The 9,904-nt window shown below is 37.6% G+C and overlaps 1 long non-coding RNA gene across 1 annotated transcript; it reads left to right on the forward strand.

Moving 5' to 3' along the window:
- Nucleotides 1–6,346: 6,346 nt before the first annotated feature.
- LOC127106376 (uncharacterized) lies at nucleotides 6,347–8,373 on the forward strand. The gene is made up of 4 exons (XR_007795358.1): nucleotides 6,347–6,625; nucleotides 6,754–6,893; nucleotides 7,067–7,379; nucleotides 8,041–8,373. It is a non-coding gene; the product is annotated as an uncharacterized LOC127106376 (long non-coding RNA).
- The last annotated feature ends 1,531 nt before the right edge of the window (nucleotides 8,374–9,904 follow it).

Below are 9,904 nucleotides of genomic sequence, written 5' to 3' on the forward strand. Positions count from 1 at the left end.
AAAATGGTCAAACAAAGACTGAACCCAATGAGGATATAACTCAAGGGGAGTGGTTCCAATCATCCACGAGGAAATAACTAAGTGGGGAATGAGAAAGGATAAACTATTTCTGCTTAAGAGGATGACAGTCTACAATTGAAGGAGGACAGTCACACCAAATCTGCATGGGGAAATAATATCACCAAAGTAGGGGATCAGAAGAAAAATCAATGCGATAAAATGCATAATGAAATATCTGATGTTTTGCTATATGTATGAATATGTATGTATGTGTTATGATTATGTTGACAAAACAGAACAAATGATACAAATAACGAAGATTTGAATCATCACTAAAACATTAGGCTAATCTCAACAAGATGGAAACACCAACTGGAGAGTCCGCTAGGGATGAAAATAAATCATCTAGCTCCGAATATATCAACTTTGGCTGGGGAAAAACATGTAGAGCATGTTTCCAATCAAACAAGGCAAACTCCGCGGGGGGAAGAGAGCACTGCTGAAGGATAAACAACCAAACATGCCGAGGATAGAGAAGGATGTGCTAAGGATTCAAACAAGTCAACATTGTGGGGAATTTTAAGTCAACACCATATCAAATGGGAGACAACCTTGCAGGGGACACAATCAATACTGCTAAAAACCAAACACTATCGGGAATGAGGGAACTTCCATTAGAAGATGAACTCCACCTGGGAAACAAGAGATAAAACTCTGAGTGGGGAATCTAGCAGATTGTTGGGGATGCTGTGACCTGCTGGAACAAATCAGAGACCACCAAACTCTTCAATAATCATCAGATTATTCTTGGAGATCGCAAAATAAACCAATTCCAAGGCAAAGATAACTGGATCTGACTCACACAATGGAGAAATTGTCACGGCTATGCAATACAAACAAATGCAAATGGGGATCTAGAGACCAAATAAAGGTTCCGGGATATCCAGGGTCCAATCATCAAGTCACAAACTGAGGGATGCAAAACATGAACACCTCAGCTGGGGCAGATAAATTGTAAAGGGGACCAATCATCAGCTCAACCGGGGATAATAGGTTGCTTGGGGAGCAACTTATCAACCATGCTGGGAACGAACCGTTGGGAGGAGAAAGTTACCAAACCAACTGCCTGGGGAAGACAACAATGCTTCACACTTCAAGACTTACCTGTTCTTAGATTGTTGTTGACATTCCTTGCTGAAACCGATTATTCTTAAAGTGAATGTTTTTATTATTTTAAGAAAAATAATTATTCATTGATTTATTTCAAAATTATCATCATAAAAATTCAATTTTAAAACAGAAACAAATAAGAATATAAATAATTGGATAAAAGCTCAACTTTATTTAATAGAATGGTAGTCTGCAAATGGCGAGACTCCATGGATCCTTACAAATTTTGAAAATGGTAACTTACATGGAAAGAGGCTACATTGAATACAATGATCACTACTCTCCCTACCAACTTCAAAATCCACTGTGTTTGTCTTCGGTTGAAAATGATGAATCAGAACCCAATGACTGCTCAAAAATTGCTTCAAAGATCTGGACCAGCCTGATGCAGTTACTTGCCATAATCCCTAATTTTTGCCTAGATTGCCCAAGGTGGACTACTTAATCTACCGAGAAAATTTTCTGTTTTATGTCTCTAATTTTTGCTTGGATCACCCTTTCGGGTTTTCAATCCGCCGAGACGCTCATTTTTTCCTAAGCCGCCCTTTCGGGTTTTCAACTTAGCAAGTTGTTCTTTTATTTTTAGGCGAAGTATTTCTTGACTGCATCGGCGTTCATAGGATGAGTGAACTCTTCACCATCCATAGTTGTAAGAATCAAAGCACCGCTTGAAAATGCTCTCTTAACAACATACGAGCCTTCATAATTAAGAGTCCATTTGCCCCTAGCATCAGGTTTGAAAGATATAATCTTCTTGAGCACGGGGTCACCTTCTCTGAACACACGACACTTGACCTTCTTATCAAATGCTTTCTTCATTCTTTGCTGATACAACTGACCATGACACATGGCAGTCAATCTCTTCTCTTCAATCTAATTCAAGTGATCATATCTGGTCTGACACCATTCAACTTCAATCAACTTGGCTTCCATCAAGACACACAATGATGGGATCTCAACCTCCACGGGGAGCACAACTTCCATTCCATAAACGAGAGAGAAAGGGGTTGCCCCTGCTGAAGTGCGGATGGATGTACGGTACCCATGCAAAGAAAATGGGAGCATCTCATTCCAATCTTTGTATGTTACAACCATCTTCTGAATGAACTTCTTAATGTTCTTGTTTGCAACTTCAACAACCCCATTCATCTTAGGCCTGTAGGGAGAAGAATTATGATGTGCAATCTTGAAGTCTTTGAAAAGAGCTTCTACCATATAATTATACAAGTTCGATCCATTATCAGTAATGATCTTACTTGGCACACCATAACGACATATAATATGATTCTTGATAAACCTTACAACGACTTGCTTGGTCATATTCGCATATGATGCCGCCTTAACTCACTTTGTGAAGCAGTCAATAGCCACCAGAATGAAATGATACAAAGAAAAATAAAGTTTGACACAATCAAATGTGCTTGGTGATCTCTCCCAATGAAAACCCAATGAATGAGGGGTAAGGAGGACGCCAAGGTGGGATCCCAAAGCCAATGCAAATAATGAGATAGCATGAGGGATCTTAGGGTCAAAACTGGGGTCTTAGAGGATGCTTTTGAAGCCATCTTTGTCTTTCTCATATACGGTTTAGCTTTGTTCCATAATATTGACAACTTTGTTGATGTTAACGCCATTAGGATATTCTTCATTATGAATCCTGTTCCGACTTTGTTGGGTGACACATATTTCTCTTTGCATCTAAGGAATTATAAGGGTGGAGGAACCATTGTATGCTGCACCCCTCTTTTGTACAAGTGGTTTATTTCACACTTGCCGCAAACATCAGTCTTCTTGGAGAATAAACAATGTCTACGGTGGTCTCAGAGACTTATGCCTCTCACTAATGATGATATTACTTGGTATGATTCTGCATTGGATAACTTAGATATTATTTACAATTGTGGTGAGTTCTCTAACGTGCCTCTAATTGGTACACAAGGAGGAATCAATTACAACCCTGCTTTGGCTCGTCGTCAGCTTGGGTTTCCCTTGAAAGATAAACCTAAATGTTCAGTTAGAGGGTCTACTCTATCAAGAGGGTAAAGATACCAAAAATTTAAAGTGTAGAATGGTGCATGCTTGACACAATGTTCATAGAAAGGGAAGATCCGATCTTGGTCCATGCAATTGTGTAGCTTTGGAAGTTTACACTAGTTGGGAGAAGAAGAGATCTTTGGAGCTTAAGATGACATACGCCTGCGAAAGGCCTATGTCTATGGTTGTGGCTGAGCCATCAACTCTTCCTAACCAAGATTTAGAGGAGTTGGAAGATGCACTCGCCAAGATGAAGCAAGAGAGGTACATGTGGGAAGAACGGTTCCATGCTCTGAACCGAAAGTAAGTGGAGTTGCAGTTTGAGTTGAAATAAAAAGATGCACTCATAGATATTCTTGAAGAGCGTGCAGTGAAGAGGCAGAGAGAATTAGAGGATTTATTTTCCTCTAGTATGCCTCAACCTTCCGGTGCTTGGAAGAAGATCGTTAATCAGCTCGTCATTGAGAAAGCTCAGATGAAGACCTCTTATGAGTCAGAGATCAGGCTCATCTGAAGGAAGTACACACCCTTGGCCAGTTCGGCTGATTTAGTTGCTAGGGATCCTTAGGATGATACTTTTCTTTTCTCTTGTATTTGTATTCTTGGTTTCTGAAATTGTACTCAGTGTAATCCTTCCAAATTTTATGAATAAAAAGAGATTTTATGATCAATCCAATTGTTACTATTTATTATTATTAATTGAAATATTTGCAAGTAAGGCTCTGAATGCTCCTTGAAAATTAAAATAAAAACATTGCATTTCATGCATCATTTGCATAACAGGTTTCTTCAGCCAAGTGTCTTATTCTTCTTCATCTTTGTATCAGACAAGCTGACTCATCACTACGATACTCGAGCTAATCGTCAAAGAAGAATGGCTCATCTGAAACAAGAGAACCGAGAGCTTAAGGAAGAAGTTTCCAGACTCACCACTCTGATGGAGTCTGTCATTGCTGCTCTGAATCAACCGTCTCCAACTCCTGCAACTCCTCCTCAAAGGATTATCATCTCTGAGGTCGTTTCAACGCCAGTACCTATAATTCCTGCTAGCCAGTCTGCACTAGCTATGCTTGCCGGGTTCCCGTGGGGAATTCCTCCGATCTTTATACCTGAAGGTTATGCTCCGACTTTTACTCCTATTCTGACATCTAGCCGACCATATTTATTCCTCCTTCCATCGTGCATACTCTGCCTCGTGTCGAGGAAACCATTTATCATTCTAAGTCGTCTGAGGGCCCTGATGTGTATGAGAAAATGGACAAAATGAAGGATCGATTTCTAGAGTTGAGAAAGGAATTCAAGACCCTGAAGGGTAAATATTTGTTTGGAAAAAGTGTTGTTGAGTTGTACTTAGTGCCCAACGTTAAAATCTCTGTCAAATTCAAAGTTTCTGACTTTGAGAAGTATAAGGGAAATACTTGTCATTTGAGTCATCTTGTAATGTATGCCCACAAGATTTCTACTTAGACAGATAATGATCAACTACTCATCCACTACTTTCAAGACAGTCTGACCGGTGCAGCACTTCGATGGTATATGGGTTTAGACAATGCTAGTGTTCGTACTTTCAACGACTTAGGCGAAGCCTTCGTCAAGCAATACAAGTACAATGTTGATATGTTTCCTGATCATGATCAATTATGGTCAGTGTCTCAAAAGGATAAAGAGACGTTCAAAGAGTACGCGCAGAGGTGGAGAGAGATTACTGCTCAAATCAGTCCCCCATTGGAGGAAAAGGAGATGACTAAGATATTCCTCAAAACTCTGAGTTCATTCTATTATGAATAAGATTACCAGTGCTCCCAATGACTTAACTGAAATGGTGAACATGGGGATGCGGTTAGAAGAGGGTGTCCGAAAGGGCCGTTTCTGCAAGGAAGAGGTGTCTACAAGCAAGAAGTATGGTGGTAGTTTCTCCAAGAAGAAGGAGAGAGAAGTCAATCCAGTGTTTGTAGGGAGGCAAAAGAGGCCTCATGTGAGGAAAAATCCCCGATCTCGCCAGCATTAATAAGTATCATCAGTTATTCCGATATTTACCAATAATTCTATTCAATCAGCACCAACTCAATAGCAATAACATCATCAACGTACCCATAACAACCATAACTACAACAACAATCAACATCAAAATTTTGAAAGGAAGAAGGTAACTTTTGATCTCATTCCGATGACTTATGCAGAACTTTATCCTTCCCTGGTTGGCAATAATTTGATTCAACCAAAGAATCCTCCGCATACATCCAAACCTCTGCCATGGTGGTACAAGCCTGATTTGCACTGTGCTTTTCATTAAGGGGCACATGGCCATGATATAGAGAATTTATATCCATTGAAGTATGTGTTTTGATGCTCCTGTTTGCGTGAGTTATGTTGAGGTTTGATGACGCGTGAATCGAAGCGTTGATGTCGGTTGTAGGGTGATGTTCAGAGAGTGAAGATGTTGTGGCTCAACTCTGGTTGTTTCAGAGCTTCGGTGTGAAGCTCTAAGCAACAATGGAGAAAAAGCTATGGTGAGAGAGGAAGGTGAGGATGCAAATCTGAAAATTTGCAGAATGAAAAACCCTTGTGAAATGCTGTTAAGACGTGTTTATATAGGCTTCAAAGTTTGTTAGAAATGTGCTTAAATGAAATCTAAAATTCACTGCAAATTAATTTGTTATAAAATGAACAAAAATCTGTTTGTTAGTTAGAAGGAGTTAGAATCTAATACTGAGTTGGTTAACCAGTGGAGCAATTACTGTTAAACTAAAATTTGGTTAGTAGATAGTTTGGGAGTTAAACCAACTGCTAGGTGATTCTATTATTTTGTGGAAGAAGAAAATGAGTTAGCGTGTGAGTTAATGTGTTAGTGAATATACGCTTGTTGGTTGGTTGTTTTGTGTGTAGTTAGTTAATTGCAGTTAATTAAAATCTGTTAGGATGTTAATTTGTTAGTAAGCTAAGACAAATTACCCTACTAAATTGCTTGATTCTGTTGTGGACTTTGCAGGATAGACTGATTTGGATTTTTCTGCTATGCATTGATTATGAAATAAGTTTCTCAGGTCTAATTTTTAGTCACATGTTGTCGTGATAAATGCAGGGTTGTATGTTAGTGTAGGATTTGTTAACTTTAACTGTTAGTTTTTGAAGTGAATGTTAGTATCGATTAGGTTAGTATGTTAAAATTGAGACTTGTCATTTAGTAGTTAGCTCAATGTCGGACAATCGATTAGTTGTTAGATAGTGAAGTAAGATTAATAATGTTGAGTTAGTTGCTGGCACTTTACTTTCACTTTTACAACCTGCAATCTCAAACCTTCTGAACAGAGGCACAAAATATATATGGTGGCAGACGATTCGGTTATCGAAATTAGGCGCCTGATTGCATACTTTAATGAAGCGCGTATTTCAGGAAATGAATTGATAAATAATTCTTATAGTATGTGAAGCGACTAATTTTTGGATGTGATTCTAAGGCCTTTATTGTTTATGTTTATGGTAGAAACTTTCTTTTAATAAGCACGTCGTATGATGATTTCTAATGAAGAATTATGTACTTTTTATTAGGTAGCAAGACAGTTAGTGAGCCATACTGGACTGCTGCACTGCCATACTAACGGAGTTTCCATCAAGTGATCCCATTTATCCAGTGCGACCATAAACTTGACATTTTATCCTCCTCTATCAAAGATTAAATGGAAGTACTGGTAAGTTTGAGCTAAGAAAAAGGGGTTTATAATTATCATTGAAGAGTTTTAACAATGTTAAAAGTTATTTTTGATTCAGTTATGTTAGTAATGTCAGTGTTAACCATGCATTTCAAGGTTAATTTGATATAAGTTTTTTGTAATGTGTTTTGAGTTGTTATGTAAACTGACAGGTTAAAAGCGGGATTGTCAGTGTTTTCAATGCAATTGAAACTGATAACATAAGGATCCAATAGAGAAGACAACACCAGCTGGACTATGGTTCTTGGCAGTTTCTGATGCTCGTTTGATTATGGAGATGCCAAGCATAAATCGAAATGAATACCTGCAGATCTTAAGGTTCACTTTGATTTTGTTGTCAGGTGGTCTGAGGATGAATTGGAAATAAATACTGAGGTCTGAATGGGATGGAGATGTCAACAAGTTTGATGATTCTGCCGCTATAGGGACTTGCTCCGGGATAGTTATGCAGGATGCAGCTTAAGGGTAAGTTTCCATGGCTTGCTATTGTAGTCTGCTCAAATAATACATGTCATTGTTTGAGGAAATTTGGATCTGGTCCTGGACTGAGGTCACTCTATTAGTGACTCAACTTTGACTTAGTTTGGGAGGTGTCCATCCATAACTTAAGTAGATTAATAGAGTTAGGAAACTGATTAAGAAGGTTGCAGTTGATTTGTGTAGCAGCTTAACTGTGCAGCAGGATTAGAGATTTAAGTCTCAATCTATTGATGAAAAAAATAGGTTGGATTAATTAGTTAAAATTGGGAAAAAAAGTCAGTTAAAATTGTAACGAATTGTTAGTTGAGTTAGAAAAACTTTCTGTTATTAAACGTTAGTTTTTGAATTAATTGGTTATGTTAATTGAATTGTTAGTTGAGCTACTTTGCTTGTATTGGAGGAATTGTTGTAATGTGCTAGTTGGCTAGTGTTATCATGGCAATGTCATGTTAATGATCTTGAATAATTAGGGAAGCAAACGAACCATTAGTTTGAAATGTTAATGAGCAAGTTATGTGAAAAAATCTAAGTCGCCTATATTTTTATGAATGATTTAGTTCAAGCTAGTGGACATGACTCATGAACTGACTTCACTATTTATATTAAATGGATACGCAATGACTTGATGCTACGTGTATTCTTGTAGGGATGAAGTATGCTTGAAATCGGTCATGATTCAAGATTGACATGAACTACCATACATGACTTGAAGAATCTTGTAGATAAAGGAATGAACTTGCCTATGCAAATATGGGATGAATGGTCCAGGTGGATACCGACATTAGGCTTAGGGGTTAGAAGAGTTGACTTTGGTCAACTATTGACCAAAAAGTCAACAGTCGACTAAAAGTCAACCTTATCAAAAATCCTTATTTCCTTTTGTAGTTTTTTATAGACATTTGTAAACATGGTATTTGTAAGTGATATGAACAAACTTGAATGAAAAATGATTTAATACTTTAATTCTCAATTTGAACTTTCCCTCCAAAATTCATGTTTAAATCACCTTGAATCTTGATTATTGTATGCATTAATGGTCATGAGTAAATGGATTATGAATGAGATTCAAGAATCAGGAACCAACCAATGGCCTATGAATACCATAAAACATGAGCCAAACTATGCACCATGAAGCATGAATCAATGTACACATCAAGGGCTTAAATTAATGAATTGTAACATTTGAATGAACCATGCCTTGTGAGGAGGACTTTGAATGGTGAATTGAATAAAAACTTGAATGAAACTTTGGATTCAATGAATCATCAAGTATGTAGGTATGTAAATACCATAGTCAACTTGTTAAAAGAAACTTGATGGTTGATGATGCATAAAAATGACCAGGAACCATCCTCTAGTGAATTAGGGTTTGAAACCAATACAAGGTGAAAGTCCAAATTAAAACCCACTAAGACTAAGGCTTTCTGATTAAGGTTTCATGGTGCACCCAATCTAATCGAGGTCTTCAATCCAAGCATAAAGCTCTACAGACAAGTCCTCACCATATGGGCCAATGATTAGGGCTTAGATGATCCATCCTATACTTAAAAGCCAGTCACAAGCTCCCATATCATCAAAGCCAAGAGTTAGGGTTTGAACGCATAAATGAATGTCATGATTGTAACCTTCTTGAACCAAAGTCTAAAAGAGCATGAAATTAGGGTTTACATTCCATATGATGAGCAAGGCTCCAATACTTAGGCAAAACCTTAGTTTTAATTTAGCACAAGCTTTGAATCTATGAGATTGTATTAACATGAATGCATGATGCATATGAATGAATGCAGATGAATCGCAAGTTAAGGATTGAATGAAAAGATGAAAAGGGGAGGCAAATTTTGGGGCATGACAATTGCTATTACCTTAGGTCTGTATCTGATAGGAAAACTCCTAAGAATCTTCTTGACGTGATCAGAGGTAGTGTAGCTCTTGTTCAAGACTTGAAGTCCAGAAACAAGGACTTGAAACCTTGAGAACATGGTTTCACTGTTCGTATTGTATTTCATTATGAACAACTCATATTGTTAAACTAGAAGACTAGATATAGCTTCCCGAACCCGTTATTTTCCTTCATAGGTAGCACATAAGGGTTTAAAGATGGTCTGAGTAGTATATTTATCAATGATTTTGATATATTCAGAACGAGGTAGAGCATCGACCAAGATGCCTCTAACTCTATGGTGTTTTATGTAAATCTTTTTTTGCTCATGTGTGAGAGATTTTTTGTCAGACACCATTCCAATACTATTGACTTGGATATTAATGTCATCTTCCAAGATTTCCCACAACTCATCATCAAGACCTATCACGTGAGTATATATTTTGATTTTCCACCATTTAAACTCAGTGGAATCTCCATTGAAAGTGGGAGGTCTATCTATATAATTATTTCTCTCAGAGGCATTATAATCATGATTAACCGTACCAAAAGGATTAGTGGGACCCCCATCAGGACCAGATACTTCAAAACCATCACCCATAATAAAGTATGTATTTTTCTCAAGATCTTT

This window comes from Lathyrus oleraceus, chromosome 7, assembly GCF_024323335.1.
Source record: "Lathyrus oleraceus cultivar Zhongwan6 chromosome 7, CAAS_Psat_ZW6_1.0, whole genome shotgun sequence".
NCBI lineage: Eukaryota > Viridiplantae > Streptophyta > Magnoliopsida > Fabales > Fabaceae > Lathyrus > Lathyrus oleraceus.